Source organism: Canis lupus, chromosome 17 (genome assembly GCF_003254725.2).
Source record: "Canis lupus dingo isolate Sandy chromosome 17, ASM325472v2, whole genome shotgun sequence".
Lineage (NCBI taxonomy): Eukaryota > Metazoa > Chordata > Mammalia > Carnivora > Canidae > Canis > Canis lupus.
The window spans coordinates 31,996,820-32,013,834 of record NC_064259.1 but is presented as its reverse complement, the minus strand read 5'-3'; the positions used below and the strand labels follow the sequence as shown (position 1 = coordinate 32,013,834).

General features: G+C 39.2%; 1 long non-coding RNA gene across 2 annotated transcripts in view; it reads right to left on the bottom strand.

Annotated features, from left to right (window-relative positions):
• Window positions 1–683: 683 nt before the first annotated feature.
• Window positions 684–17,015, bottom strand: part of LOC125752792 (uncharacterized) — a 28,207-nt gene continuing 11,875 nt past the window's right edge. Inside the window, exons 1-3 of one of the 2 annotated variants that reach the window (XR_007403113.1) lie at window positions 16,422–16,709; window positions 8,888–9,054; window positions 684–1,547 (exon numbers count right to left, since the gene is read on the bottom strand). This is a non-coding gene — a long non-coding RNA (uncharacterized LOC125752792). Of the gene's footprint in view, window positions 1,548–8,887; window positions 9,055–16,421; window positions 16,710–17,015 lie in introns of those variants that run through there. The other variant, XR_007403114.1, reaches the window with a different exon arrangement.

Sequence of the window (17,015 nt, the reverse complement as noted above, 5' to 3'; positions counted from 1 at the left end):
TATGAAGGACTATCTTATCTCCCACTCTCTTTTACTCTGGTGGCTTTCAAACGTATAGGTCCATAAGACTCACTGAAGGAATTTTCTTGAACATCCAGACTCCCAGTTCCCACTTTCTAAGGATTTGATTCTAATTTGAAGTAGGGATCAGGAATCTGTGTGCCCATCAAACCCCCAGGTGATTCTAATGTTCCTCTGATCATGCAGAGAACCATTCCTCTATCATGTATCACAAGTGCAAATATGAGGACGATATGAAGCTTACCAATATTTCTTAGTAAGCCATTGACAGGAAAACAATACAAACTATTGAGTAAAAACTTATTTCAGCCACATTTTCTAACATAATTATTTTAGTTGACCTAGTGAAAGCTAGTTAATTAATGCTACAGAATTCACTGAATGGCTCATGTACTGGGATCTTAGATTACAAAACCAGAACCACATATTCCCTAAACTCAAGTGGCTTACAAGTTGGTTGAAAAGACAGATGCCTGAGTAGTTAAATTACAGCACAAATTTGGTAAGTATTAGTTCAGAGATAGAAGGTAGAAGGCAGCTGGAGTGATCCCTGGGTGGCTCAGGGGTTTAGCGCCTGCCTTTGGCCCAGGGCATGATCCTGGAGTCCCAGGATCGAGTCCTGCATCGGGCTTCCTGCATGGGCCTGCTTCTCCCTCCACCTGTGTCTCTGTCTCTATCTCTGTCTCTCTCCCTCTCTCTGTGTCTCTCATGAATAAATAAATAAGTTAAAAAAAAAGAAAATGGGAGGCAGCTAAATGCTTGGGAGCAATCAGTAAAAACTACATTAACTCAGTGACATTTAGACCAGGAGTTGAAGAATGAGTGCACATTTTTAGGAAAACAAGGGGGGAAAGAACATGTGTAAGGTGCCTACTGACCCTCCTTTCCTGTCCATGGGATGGCCAGAAATTCAGTGTGGTACAGGATTGGCTGATGAAATATAGGAAGAAAAGTGTATCACTTCAAACTATAACAGGTGAATTGGACCAAGAGCTAAAGAAAAAAGGCATATGTGGGGCAAGAACCAAGGATAAGGTGCTAGGGGGTTGTGTAAATCCAGTCTAGATGCAGCCCAGGGCCTACTCCATGTCTCTTTGGAGTCAGAGCTGTTTAAATGCCCAGAAAATTGTACCCAGATGTTTTGACATGAGGACCTCGCTTCCCAGGAAGTCAATTAGATGCATTTGTTGCTTATACATAGAGCTCTGGTCTCTGCCAGATTATTATGCACTCCAGGGGGATGTGTTGTTCAACCCTGTCGTGTCTCCCCAGTGTAATTGTCATGTATGTGTCTGGATCTAATTGATGCTTGCTTGCTTTTTAATAATTAGTCAGGTGGTGGTAATAAAAACTGAACAGGAAAAAAAAAACGTGGGCTGAGTTTCATTTAATGACTGTTTGGGTAATGAAGATTAATAGCAGAAGAGAAATGCATGACATGCTTTGACCTTGTGTGCTGAAGTGGAAGGGGACTGAGACAGGTCTTCTTGTGATCCCTCGGCCGTGTCTCCCACTGAGTACAAGGGCTGGGGAGAGAGAAAGAATACTGAGTGTAATATGAGACTGTTTCAGTTCCCTAAAGACACTGAGCAGTGATCAGGAGGGCAGAAAAAAACCTGTCTTTAGAACATTCTCTTCTTGTTGTCTTCATCCTTTCCCCACTCCCAGTACTTGTTGCCCCCAAGGTACTTCCTATGGCCCTATTTTGCCAAGTTCTCCTCTACAAAATTGCATAAGACACATCCAAACAGTACCACCTTTATCTACCACATCCAACAGGAAATGCTAATGAAAGACTCCAGCAAAGTTACAACTGATAGCTCCATCAAAGTCCCAGAAACCTCTCCAATAAAAGTCTAGATCATTTCATTAGACAAAGAAACCCAACCAGTTAAATCTTTGGCTGGGGGGAGGAGGGGGTGGAGAATAAAGAATCAGTAATGTCAAACAAAATTAATTAATAACAACTAGACCCTTGCAAGTAGTTAGTAAAGAATTATTTCAGCTTCTATATATATTCTGGACCTCAAGCCTGGACCTCTCTAGTGAGCATCAGACTTCTGTATCCTGTTGACCTTGATAACTATTCTGAGAAGTCTCATAAGCATCTGAAATTTAATATATCTAAAGATAGCCTCTTTGTCCCAATCACCTACATTTCAATAGGTGACAACCATCAACTTTCCATTTGCTGTGGTCCAAAACCATGACATCATTCTTATTCTTCTTTTGCTCATACTTCATGTTTAATCCATTAGCAAATACTGTTGGCATTCTACCTGTGGTGTTCTAATTATTTCTTATCACCTCCACCACCATCTCTCCTGGCCCATGCCATTTCTCCATTAGCCAGTCTTTCCATTGGCGGACCCTGAGACTTTCTGCATCCAGACTAAGAGATCACTTTTACTGAGTGCTTACTATATGTGAGCCCCTGTTCTAAGAACTTCATGAGTATTAACTCCTTTCATCCTACTAGCAACTTCACAAAGTTAGCACTATATTTGTCTCCAAAGTCCCTAAGTGAGGAATCTGAGGCATAAGGAGGTATCATCTTGCCTAAGTTCCCAGACTTACTCTGATTTTTGTCCTTCTTAAGGCCTGATTGGCTGCCTCTTCCTCTAATGCTGCACACCAGTGTCCTTCCAATAAGTTATTATTAACAGAGAAAACTTCTCTTTTGCTTCCATCTAAAGAACTGTTATATGCTGGTCTCACCTATCAGGAAACCCTTATAGGTGTTTCCTTCCCATAAAGATAGCTATTTGATTAACTAATTCCAAATCCATAACTGGGAAGTGGGGTGTGCATGCACATTTGTGCACACTTCTAAGACATCATAGGAAAAAACTCCGCATTTTTAAAGAAGACTGCTAAGTATATAATCCCTTAATCCTGGAGGAATGAATAACTATTGGCAAAATTCCTAGTACTGTAATAGGTTCTTGATGGTGGTATTTTGGGGGAGAAATCTGTTCATAGATGATTCCCCTGAAGTCACATCACATAACTGATTCCCAGCCTCTAAATTTCTATATGTTTAGCCTGATGCCTCAAGGTAATATTGATCAGTCCCCCCACTGCCCCAATTTTTCCTGAAAACTCATCTACGGTTAAACTTCCATAATCATTTTGAAGGAGGGTTTAGAATGTCAGGTTAAGATATTTGGCCAACTAATAAAAATACAAAGAAAAATAATGTCTTTATCCTCCCACACTTTTTCTGTTTCTCTGTCCAATTTCTTTTTCACTGTCATTTCCAAGAGGCTAAAAGGAAATCTATATATCATACTTAAGAGATTTTTCAGCTTTCTTTTCTTTAAAATGCTCCAAAGGTAACATTGGAGATGTACATTAAGTAGAGATGTTGGCCAATAATTTGTTAAATGTGGCCAATAACGGTCTCTCATATGAAAAATATTAAAATGGCCTCTGGAGCCAATTCCTTTAGAACTGTTTTTACATAGTTTAATATAAGGACAAATTTGCCAATTGCCAATGAAACCAGCAGTAAAAATGAAACCCTCAGGAAATGATTTAATCTAAACCACAATTGAAATGGATGGATTTATCAACTATACTTTTCAAAAACTCACCCTTAGTTTGCCAACCACATACAAAGAGATAGAAGGTGCTTTGCATTAAGAATCACTGGACAGACTCAAAGGTATTTCAGATCTGATTATGTCCAAGGTCAGAAGAACATGTCTCAGTAGAAGACTTGCAAGGAATTAAAGCAATCCTGGTTACTAACATAAAAACAGACATCACATCTCCAATTCCTTTGTCTATCTCAGCTTATCTCACACTTCATAGACTGGCAAAATGAGAATTCAGAAACTGAAAAGAAAGATGGAGAAACAACAAAAGTAATATAAAAGTCAACTATATTAATAGAGTGGGATGGCATGAATTATTCATATTGGTGAGTATTTCATTCATCTGTCCAACCATCCATCCACACATCCATCCTTTCACTCAGCAAAGATTTCTATTATAAATGCTAGGGAAACTACAGTAAGAGTCCCAGATTTGATGCTAGCATGGAATATAGCATCATTTTTAAAGATTTGAAAAGTACTATGAAATTGGCAGCAGAGAGTGCTATGGAAGCGTATAATGGCAAAAGTTGCCTGGAGGTCAGATCAAGTTTATCTGAAGAAGGGGTGAGTAGTACCAAGCATGAAGAATTAATAGGAGTTAGCAAAGTAGAAGAGGATGGTGAAGAGTGTTGTAGGAAAGAGCATGTTTAAACACCTAGAGACAGGAAAACTAAAAGATACCCAGTAGGTAGCCAAGTGGCTAAATGGGAGCAGGGGGCACTGAGATAGGAAAAGTAGGCAAAGGTTGCTTAAGTTTTAGATTTAATTTTAGGAGCAAATATATGTAGTTGAAGGCTATTAAACTACAAAAATAGAAGGAGGAATATAATCAGACTTGCAGTTTTCAAAGAATATTCTGGTTAGTATTGTACACTCAGATTAAGATGATGACCATAAATTCATAGCGGTGCCAATCATTTTCTCAAGAAATACCCAAGAGAGCAGATACAAGTACATGAAAAAGTGGGTGGGGATGCCTGGGTGGCTCAGTGGTTGAGTGTCTGTCTGCCTTTGGCTCAGGGCATGATCCCAGGGTCTTGGGATAGAGTCCCACATCGCTCCCTGAGGGGAGCCTGCTTCTCCCTCTGCCTATGTTCTCTGCCTCTCTTTCTGTGTCTCTCATGAATAAATAAAATCTAAAAGAAAGGAAAGAAGGAAAGAAAATAAAAAAGAAAAGAAAAGAAAGAAAAGAAAAGAAAGAAAAGAAAAAAAGAAAAGAAGAAAAGAAAAGAAAAGAAAAGAAAAGAAAAGAAAAGAAAAGAAAAGAAAAGAAAAGAAAAGAAAAGAAAAGAAAAGAAAAGAAAAGAGAAGAGTGGTTCATCTAGGATTTGGGGATTTCTCCAAGAGGGTGTAATGAACACAAGACATGGGAGGTTAAATTATAAGAAGAGAGTAGTTGAAATGATAGAATATTGCACAGAAGCTAGAAAAGAGTATTGGGAAAGGCAGAGAGTAGAGGGGACAATGAATGAGAAGTCCTAATATAATAGAATAAAAAATGTCATGATGAGTCTAAATTATGACTTTGAAACAGGTTTGGCTGATGATGGGCTCCAGACTATAGGTGTGCAAGGATGAAACTTAAAGGAGGTAGAGGTCCTTGGAGAGAAAAAAAAAAAAAAAAAAAACAGATCAAGGTGTTGGATGGGTCATCCACAGAGCCTGAAAATCACCCTGGATAAGGACTGAACTTTGGGAGCAAAGAGAAACCACAGTCAGAATTAAAAACTCAATGAAGAGGAGAAACTAGATGGTCAATAGATAATAGCAAAGACAGACAGAGATTAGAGGATGCTGGAACCAAAATTCAGTGCCTCAGAGAAGCAAAGGAGTAGAATCATGCTCTGGAAGCCTTAAGGAATGAAAATAATGCCATGCAGTCTCAGAATCTGAGATAATGCTACAGTGACTAGAACAGACTGGAAGATCAAAAGCCCTTCTCCCATTTTCTGACTCATCATTAGAGAGATCTACTCAAAATAAGCTCAACTTTTATTCTCCTTTTTAGGCCAGAAACATTTCCTATTTGTGGTTTTTCTCCTTCGATTTTCCTTCATAATTGTCTAAACCAGAAAATTTCTTAGAAAGCATATTAAATTATTTGAATTTTAAATAATAAATTACTCATTTTTATTACATGGAACAATGCCATACATTGTTCAGTTTTTCTAGCCAACTGAGACATGAGGTGCCAGATGGCTGATCTTAAGGCTGATGCGTATAATGTGTAGGCACAAAGACAAGATTGGTAGAAATGAAAAAAGAAAAGTATTTTTAAAGTGTTTACATCAAAGATTTTTTTAAAGATTTATTTACTTGAGACACTAAGCACGGGTGCAAGCAGGGGGAGGGGCAGAGGGAAAGAGAGAATTTCAAGCAGACTCCTCATTGAGCAGGGAGCCCAAGGCAGGGCCTGATCTCACCATGAGTTAGACACTTACTCAACTGAGCCATCCAGGTGCCCCTTGTCAAAGATTAGGGAATCCTAGCTGAAAGGAGGCAAATTTATATTTCCTAATAGGAAATCTGAGTTAACTAGATTTCCATATTTCTAACATTTCTTAAGAATTCTGACATGTCCCTTAATCTCCTTCTACTAGAAAGCACAGATGTGCAGATTAGATGGTCTTTGGGAGGATGCCTGAGATAATAATATGAAGCAAGAGAGTTAGGATAGTAGGAAACCAGACCTCATAGTGTGTCCTTGCAGAGGAGGCAGTAAGGCTTTGAAACAGAGCAAGGGGCTCTTGGTTCTATGAAGGACCAGCTGATGCATGACTCAAAAGGGTGAGCAGGAACTTGATACCCTGCACATGTGGGTTGGTCAAGATTCCTCTCCACCTTCCTCAACTGCAATTTGGGTTCAGCTCTGAGTTTGGGTCAGCCCCTGAGAAGGAATCTCCACTGGGCAGCTAGCTGTAATACTCAGTGTGGTACAGTTTAGGCTTTTTCCTCAAGTACTATTTGCTAGACTTTTGATTCTAAAGATTATCAGATATTTATTAACTTCTTTGTGGTTATCTAGCATATTATCTACATCCCTTCCAATCAGCACTCCATCTCTCTGTGGGGCCTTTTGGAAGGGTAATTTCTAACACCTGCCTGTACCAGCACCTATGGAAACTCATCAGATCTATGATCAGTCCATTGGATACTTGGCTCCTGGGACCCAGAATCTTGAGCAACTACCACCAAGACAGAAAGACCTTTAGATGTAAAATTGATGAGAAATGATGGAAGAGCAGTGGCACTTGGGCCAAAGTGGCATTGCAATGTGACCCCAGTTGGGTATCTGGCTATTCCACCTCCAGGACTCCCTTGGTTTGCTGTCCATTGGCCAGTTTTGGATAAGACAGCTATTACTTCAAGGACTCCCTCCTAGCAACCTGATGGCAAGCATCCTTTTGTCAAGATAGTTTCTTGCAATCAGAAACCTGTTATATTTTTTATGAAGCCTTTTTAGCTCAGGAGTCAAAACACATAAGAAACAACATTTGATATTCTCCCCTATTCCAATAAAAAGTTGAGTTGGAAGGCACATGTTATGATGAGCAGTGGGTGTTATATGTAAGTAATGAATCAGTAAATTCTACTCCTGAAACCAGCATCACACTATATGTTAACTAAAACTTAAAAATTTGAAAAGAAAAACACACACACACAAAGTTGAGTTGAGATGGGGATGAAGACAAAGGAAGAGGAGTATAGGTCACTTAAGATTGGACTGGTTCATTCATTTGTGGAATATAAAAATTAGTGAAAGGGAATAAAGGGAAAGGAGAGAAAATGAGTGAAAATATCAGTGAGGGTGACAAAACATGAGAGACACCTAACTCTGGGAAATGAACAAGGGGTAGTGGAAGGGGAAGTGGGCGGGGGGTTGGGGTGACTGGGTGATGGGCACTGAGGGGGGCACTTGGCAGGATGAGCACTGGGTGTTATGCTATATGTTGGCAAATTGAACTCCAATAAAAAAATAAAATAAAATAAAAAGAATTGGACTGGTTCTATGCATTATTTCTGAGACTAGTATGACCTACTGCCAACACAAATGAAAGAAAATGGATTTGTTGAGAAATGGTGAAGCAGGAGAACCTGGGTATTTCCTAACATTCTTTGTGTTGGTGACATTATTTGTGAAGAAATACTGAGAATTCCCACAACTCTAGATACAGCAATTAAAATTTAATCACAAAATTACATTCAATATAAAATATATCTATAAGATTAACTACTTGGATTATCTCAGATAATCACATATAATCAACTGTTATCAGAATTCAGAGAGATTACCAGGTGCAGAATAAGTTAAAAGTGCAGTGGAAGAAAAAATATTCAAAAATCCTGGAAGGTATAGACAAAAGGAGCAGTTATATCACTCAAATTCTTTGGGATTCCAAAACCATCCTAGGCACCACAGGGAGATTCCAATTCATCTCTCTCTTACTTCACATTGATATATAAGACTGCTTACTCATGAAAATTCTAAACTTAATATCTTTTATTTAAATAAAAATACACTAAAAGCTTGAAAAAATGTAGACTCAACATAAAATGACAGGTGTGATATCAGCCAGCAAAAGATCCAGAGGTCAGTAAAAAAAAATTCAGTTGAAATGATCTGGAGAAGATACACTTCCGACAAGAGGTAATAAGAGAACCACTTGCCAAATTAAGCAATATGGCAATTATTGGTTTTCAATTAGGCTACTATAATTAACTACATATATTAAAAGTGAAACAGCCCACCCATCAAGGTACTGACATTGGTTTATTAGTTCCAAAGATACTACGTGAAAGCTAAACACTGATTACTAAGTACAAAAAACATGAAATAACAGGTAAATCATTGCCAACACTAAGGAATTTTCATAAATAGCAACAGGAATTGCTCAGTTATCACATTCAAAGCTCCAATACTAAAGAACTCTGAAACTTTGAGCTTAAATCATTCAGTAATATACAATATTTACTTATAATTTTGGTTTTTAAAAAGAAATTCTTATCTAGTGTTAAATGTGAATGAAACTGTATGTGTGGTACATAAGTGTCAGCTCTAAATTCTAAAACACAGAAAGATCGTAAAAAGCAAGACCTAAGGGATCCAAGTTTATGAAATGTGAATGATGTGGCACTAGCAATAATTCACACAAGTTTCTTTCATTTTGGGTGCTTTTCCTATATGTTATCTGTTTTTTACCCACCCTAAAATGGGAAAAACATGAAATGAGAGTATATACATATCTTGAAGATTCACAAAATACCTTTAATTTCACCTTATCGGGATCCCTGGGTGGCGCAGCGGTTTGGCGCCTGCCTTTGGCCCAGGGCGCGATCCTGGAGACCCGGGATCGAATCCCGCGTCCGGCTCCCTGCATGGAGCCTGCTTCTCCCTCTGCCTGTGTCTCTGCCTCTCTCTCTCACTGTGTGCCTATCATAAATAAATAAAAATTTAAAAAAATAATAATAATTTCACCTTATCTACTGCACTTATCAGCCATGTCTGTTTGCATTACTATTGACTCATATGTTGAATTAGAAACATTTATTTAAGCTAATATCTGTCAACAGTACTCTGAAAACATGGGATAGAGATGAAGTATCTGCTATCAAAGGAATATGCTCTTCCTAGTTTGATCTCTCCAGCCCATCTTTTTTGCTGTTTATATGAGATATAAATGGGAATAGCCAAGTCAAAAGAACAGCCTCATGCTTAAGAGGTTCTGTGAGAGTCCCACTCCCTTCCAACCCGCCCCATGGCCCACTACCAATTCACCCAACTTCTGAGTCTTGCTGCCAAAGAAGCAGAAAAGCCTTCAGAAAGAGAAACTGGCCTCTGGCAGCAAAATGCCCAGTGCCTCTAGCTGGAGGTAGATAGCCAGCAGCCTCCAGCAGGAGAGCTACACTTTCCGCAGCCTTTAGCCACTGCCCCCCTGGAGCTGCCACTTGTGTGCAGCAAGGGGTGGAAATGACTAAGTCTGTAGACTCAGCTGGCTGGAGGCAGGATCTTTGATTTTAAATCAAAAGAAAGGCAGGAGAGGCAGCTTGTGGGGTGGAGAGTTAGGAAAGTTTTGGGACTGGCAGTAGCTGAAATAAAAATCCTAACTTCTTCAATATCTAGGAAAGAAAATTTTCAAGGTATGGATAAACAGCCACATCTTGATCCTCCCAGAAATACTCTGTATGTAGATTTATTAATTTCATCTTTCTCTCTATATATAAATATATATGTGCATATATAATGTCATCCACACTCATCTTTTCTTAACGTGGTATTAAATATAGACCCTTATGTAATAGTACCATATTCATTCATTGGAATAGAAGTTATATAGAAATATTATATGAATGAACATCTATTTTTATAATGAGGACCGCTATCCAGATGCATCTGGGGTATAATCCTTATGACAATGTGCTTACTCAGAGCTTTATAATAATGTCATTTTCAGTAGAAATCTCTTGGTGAGGTTAGAATTGTAGTAGACATTTTCTTTATTTTTTTTCAAATCTTGCTCACTTAGAATTACTTGGGGGACAAATATTTTTATAAATATCTTACTTTGTTCCAAAACGGGTTAATGCAGCAAGGTAAAATAAATTAGAACTAAGTTGGGGGGAAACACCAAACCAAACAAGAAATAAAATTAACAAATGAGCACAAAGGGATGCAAACCAGAGCCAGGAGAGAGACTGGCTGCATTCTTCCTAAATTAGCCTGTACCATTTAGTACGGTTGAATGCCCTTCCATTTATTGTAATAATTAAATATTTAGTGCCTGTGTGCCAGACATGAACTCTTCCCTCCTTAGCTTTCAGAGCAATGTCTTCTTACAATGGTCCTCCTCTATCCTCTTAATTGGTTCCTGTTCCTTCTTCCATACCTTAAGGAATCTTTTTGTGTTCTCTCTTAATCCCTTTGTTTTTAGCTTCTGAAATGAGTTAATTCCTAATTACAGGAGCAATCTCTCCAAAATTCGAGTTATTTCTAAAAGGCCATGGACTATCTCCATCCTAATGGACCACCACGAACTCCAGTGACAAAACTGCTCTGTGCTGATGTTCCTGAAATCCCAACCCCCAGAGTGCACATGTCTCATACATGACAAACACAAACCTAGCTCATCATCTCCTTTACACCTCACCATGGTCGCTGCCTAATTTCCAGCCTCCCCAAGCATTAAACCATGGAGCATCTTCTCTGGTCCCTCCCCAACCCTCTTGGATCACCCCTACCACCAACGTAAAAAAGGGAGATGGACAGTCAGGAATGTACTGCCATGTGCACTCACATAAAAAAGGCAAAACAGGCTATCTCTTCATGGAAAGAGGATATGGTGAAAACAAACCAGATTTAGAGAGGGGGAAAAAGGAGCAAAAACAGGCTTGGCTCAGAAATGATAAAGATACAAAATTGTGTGAGTTGTAGAAGATTAAAATGAGAGTGCTACGTGCAATTCTGTGGCAACAAATGTGAAAAACTCAGGCTCAAACATTTTATTACTGACCTCAGTAAACACATATTGACTCAACCAATAATTTTCCTAATGCTATTTCTTATGATGAATAATTGGTTCTAAATATAAACAAAAAATGGACATTAAAATTGCTTGGGAGTACTTACATGCTTATTCTAACAATTTTGTTTTAGATTTTAATCATCCTTATGCATAATTGTCATCAAAAAGCTATTACTTTTTCAACATTTTTTATTATGTGCCAGATAGTATATTAAGTACCTCATATTGGTTGTCTCCTGGCAATTCTATACATAAGGTACTGTTACAGAAGAATGAAGAAACTGAAGCTTCATAAGGTTAACTTGTTGTAAGGTCAAACAGCTAGAAAGCGGTAGGGCATGGAATGGAGTCTAGTAAGGCTGATTCCAGAGTTGGTCATATCAATTATGATTTAGGCTTAACAATTACTTTAGGATATGCTATTACAAGATAACCCTAAATCTTAGTAACCTGAGATAACAACTAATTTCTCAATTAAATCACAAAGTCTAATTCAGTCAAGCAATTCTCCAGAAGGAGGACCTCCGGTCCCAGGTTGCTTCCATTTTGCAGCTCTACTATCTCAGCACATAGCTTCCACAGGTGCTGCAGCAGAGAGAGCTGGAGAGTGGCACACTGCCTCGTAAATACTCCACCTGGAAGTGACATGTATCATCTTTGCTCATGGCTCAGAACTCAGACTAATCACATAGCTACATCCTAAGTACAAGGGGAGCCAGGGAATCTTCCTGAGTGCCCAAGAGAAAAATGAAATGGAATTTGGTGTTTCTGCCATAATGTTCTCAATCATTTAATTTGAAAATTCTTAAAGAGGCTGTTTTATATAGGATAAATATAACTTTAATCAACAGAATGCCTTTTAAGAAGGGCACTATCTATATCTAGAACTATTTCCTATATTAAGAACTATGTGAATGAATAGGAAACTCTCAAGGGCATGATTAAGCTCCAAAATGTCATTAGTAACATAAAATGCAAAAGAGAAATTTGTTTTGCTTCTTAGAAGGATGATCAAGAACAGACAATATGGAGCCTGGGTGGCACAGTTGGTTAAGTACCTGACTCTTGGTTTTGGCTCAGGTCTTGACCTCATGGTCATGAGATCAGGTGGGCTCAGTTCGGAGTCTCCTTGAGGTTTTCTCCCCCTCCCACTCGTGCATGCTCTCTCACTCATAAATAAATAAATATTTAAAAAGAAAAGACAATATGTTTAATAACTAATCAGAACAGACCAAATAGGAACAAACACCAGCCTAAAGAGGCAGGGCAGCCACAGCATCTCATTCTTGCTACCAGAGGAAAGGGGAGACATAGAATGAAAAAAAGATAGTTGGGGAAATGGCATGAGACTCCACATAATGTGATCTCTCCCTGACCCCCCAGTCTTTAATAAAGTCGATCAGATGATGCAGGATAAGTAATTTTTATTTCTTGGTGGAAAGTGATTAAAGAGTTACACGTCTGGATCAGAGGCCGTAGGCTGGACTTGGGAGACAGAAGCCATGGAGGCCACAAGAAAATCTCCCAGGAAAAGTAGAAAATCTAAAATTTAAATCCTTCCTTAGTTGTATTTCTTATTCAAACTAAAGTCAATGATAATCCCACATCCACAGGGGTGGTGATATAATTCATATCAGTCATTTCTGGGAGTCCCCCTCTTCAAGGTTTTGGCAAAGTCTTAGAGCATTATGTAGAGCCAAGCACCAGGGAGCCCCAAGGTCATCACTCATGGCCTGCATTAGTCACTCACTCCCATCGCCATATACCACTGCCCAACAGGTTTGAGACTTTAAGAAAGGCAGATCTGTTTCTTGTGGGGTCCTGGGAGCACTGGTCAGGCTGAGAGCCACTGTGCCCCAGGTCAGTCTTTCTACTCTGGTCATTTACCCAAGCATAGCCATAGACTGGGGAGAGGTCTGATGCATCTAAGAATTTCAGGCCTGTAGCATCCCTCCAATCTTGGGTTGAATCTCCTTTTCCCTTGCTACTGTCAAGGTGCTATAGACAGGATGTCTGTGCCTCTCCCAAATTCATATGGTAAATCTTACCCCTGAAAATGATGGTATCTGGAGGCAGAATCTTTGGGAGGTGAATAGATCATGAGGAGGGAACTCTCATGAGTGGGATTAGCACTCAAGAAATGGAATTTTATAAGTGCCTATATAAAAGAGACCCCAGACAACTCTCTGTTATAGGAGTAGTCTAGAGATTGGCAGCCTGCATATCAAGAGAGGCCCTCACCAGAACTCAGCCATGTTGACACCCTGATTTTAGACTTTCAGCCTCCAAAACTAGGACATTTCTGTTGTTTATGAACCACCTGGTCTATGTATTCAATTATAGTAGCCCAAACTAAGACCCAGGGGTTCCTTGGTGCCCTGTCTTTTCCTCCAGAATATCCAAAATAATCTCCACAACATTTTTAGGTCTTTACAAAAGACAAGAAGATGTCCTAACCTCATACTGTCTACTTTCAATTCTTCCAAACTCTGAGGTAAATATTAGGGATTGAGTTCCTTGAAGATGGGGAAAAGGTAAGAAAAACAAAGTCTCAAATAAAACAAAGGAAAACCCTGCCATATACACATATAGAATACACACACAGTAGGAAAAAAAATTTCACAGAAAGTCCAATAGAATGATGACAGTAGTTATTTCTGAGAAGTGGATATGAAATGTTCTTTATTTTCCAAACTTTCTGTGGTGAACTCATGTAACTGCTATAATAAATAGCACTCTCCTAGGCTGAGGTGAGTTCACCAACAAATGGTTTCCAGCCTGCCACAGCTCCTATTTCCTTCTGCTTCTCTGTCAAAAAGCTTTCTCAAACACCCGGAGCACTTGCTCAGCGTCATGCACCTGAAGTGCTGTGGGGTTGCTGACCTCAGGGCCAATCCCTAACTGATGGGAAATGGAAGTCAGTAAATTTCTAAACTCCCCATCCTCGGGTAGGACAATTCTGGCATATGTACCAGAGAGTACTTCAGAGATCTCCAGTGGGATCCACCCCCACCTGTCCAAACTGGGACCTGCTCATCAACATCCTTTTTTTTGGGGGGGGGGGGGCTTTTCTCCTTTCCCCATCTCCTCAGCTGTATTTCCTGAGATCTCTTCCCACATAAACTACTCCCAGCAGGGACTGCTTTGGGAGGATGTGAATTAAGACAGAGAGAAAGTCAACATTTCACAGTCAGGAGCTTGTTCACATCTGTCTATAATATAATCTGCTAAGAGCTTCTTGGAACCAGGAAACCTGGATTACCAAGCACCAACCTTATCTCTGTACTTTCCATCACCTACTATAGATCCTTGCCCACATTAGACACACTATGAAATGTCTGTGGAATTCAATTAGATTTTAATTTACCATAGCCATAATGAAAATTTGTTCCCTTAAATGAGCCAGCACCAACACAGACTCAAAACCAGGCCTTTGAATCAGTGTTTGCCATACAACTAAAGTGTAAACATTAGAAGAGCACTGTAAAGTGACAGTGGATTTTTGTAACTCATCACAGTACCCAGAAACATAAGATGGCTGAAGTCAATGTTGTTAGTTTACAAATCAGTTCAAGGAGGCACTGTTTCAATGATGGCAACAATTCAGAGCCTTCCTCTGCCCACCCCCTCTAGAGCATCACATCCTTTGCCACCAGCAGAATCTCCCCAATGTTAGCTACACTCAGAGAGTAAATACTAGTTCATTGACATTTCTTAGTATAAGTATTCCCTTAGTATACATTTCTCCATGAGCCACTACTTCCACGATTTTTTTTGATATGAGTATTTATATTCCTAATGATGACAGAAACACTAATTGCATGATCTTCAAGCTCTATCGTCAAAGAAAAAAATTGAATTAAGTTTAATTGTGGTATTTTTCAAAAATTGGCAGTCCATCTGTGGGCAGCTAGTACCTTTCAGTTAACCAGAACATTTTATTATGGCAAGACTCCAAACATACTGAGAAATTTGAAGAATTGACTCAATTGACTATCACATGTGGCACTGTTAACAATACTGTCCCTCTGCCCCGTGGCTAGTATGTAGCTTGAGCTTTTCAGCTCAGCATCTAGAAAGCAAGGAGGGAGGCTGAGTGGAACAGAAGGGAGTCCATAATAGCTTTGACTTTGGAGTCAGACACAAGTTTATGATCTTTGTTTCCATATTTAAACTAGCTCATTATAACCTAATAGATATTTGAAAAATAAGGTGAGCATTTTCATGGTTTCTCAAATACCCAGGAAAGAGCCTCAGACACTTGATGGCATTGAAAACTTCCGGAAAATGTTTCCCATCTCCCTCTGCCCTTGAAGCACAGTATCCATTTAGGACTGATCATGCAAAAGTCAGCAAAACTTCTACTCTCTTCGGGTGCCCTCAGTCCCCCACTCTGTCCTCTTTTCACTCTTTCTCTTGAGCGTTCCCCTATCAGGGAAGAGGGGCAGATTACAAACCTGGAACTTTGCTCCATAGACCACTACCTTCATTTGGAGTTTGGTTCAAAATTAAAGTTCACTGTGAATCTTTATTAGATGGGGAGAGAAATTCACGTTTCAATTGTCTTTATGACTAACTTGAAGCAGAAGTTGCAGAGGACAAAGGTAAAGGGGTGACCGAGAAGGTTGATGGACTCCTACCTAATGGAGTCCTACATCTTTGGACATATGTTCCAGTTTCTCTTCCTTCCTGTTGCTATCACTACTTCACCTTCTCCTGGTCTTATTATGTGCCAGGCACCATTCAAGATATTTTCATAGGTTACATCTTAGTACCTCTGTTTACATTCAAACTCAGTTCTCCTTCCTCTGAGTTGAGTGCTATGTTCTCTACCCAAAATTATTGAGAGAAAGGTAGTCAAAGTTAACTAGTAAAAATGACCTTGTACTTCTTCTGCCCAAGTACCCAGTTTTAGGCTAAGTCCAAAGGTAACTATGAATTCAAAAGAACCAAAAATATATACAACTACATCATCCTCAATGAGCAACAAGAAATAACTGAAAGAAAAGTACTACTATAGCTGTGATCAAGGTAAGCTGTGATCAAATACTACTGTGGCTGTGACCCAGATAAGGTACCCAGAATGGCAAAGTGGCTAAAATTTGGATTTTTTTTTAGTTAGGTTGACTGTTCCCATTGTCCACTAACCTAAGATTTCTTAGCCTCAATTTCCTTATCAATTAAATGGAGACCCAACAATCCTTGGCCATAGCACTGCTAAAGGATCACATGAGATAATGCATGTAAAACAGCACTATACTAAAATATAATAAATTACCCATAAAAGGAAGAAGCCGATTCTGAGCAGAGTCCTTTCTTTCTGTTAAAACACATTTTCCTTGTCTTCATTTTCATTTCATGTAGTTTATACTCAAAATTAATAGCCTTTTTTCCTGATTTGCTTGTGTTCTCTGTGTGTTATCAATTAGAATCTCAGCTATTCTGGGAACTCACCACGGGTGTTGCCACTTTCATTGATAGTAATTATGCTAGCAGTGGCTGCTCTTGAACCTTAACTAGAGCTGTCTTCAAAGGCACTGAGTAGTTTTCTCCAGCCAGCGGCACCCTGATTATGCATTTTCCTACTCACTCTCCTTAGCTCACAATATAGTATTTATGAGCCATACTCTCTAAGCTCTCTACCTCAGTAAAACCAGTCTGAAATGTTGCCCAGTTTCAGCTCAATTTGAGAAACTGGAGGGTAATGAGGAAATAGGGAGTGAGTTGATAAAGCAGCCAACAACAATGGAAAGTCTGACATGATTCACACATGAAATCAACGGTGAATAGGTAGAAGAAAATACAACACAGCTGAGACAGAAAAGTGCAAATTTCTGTGCCATATTTTGAGGTCTTCACAATTCGAAAGGAA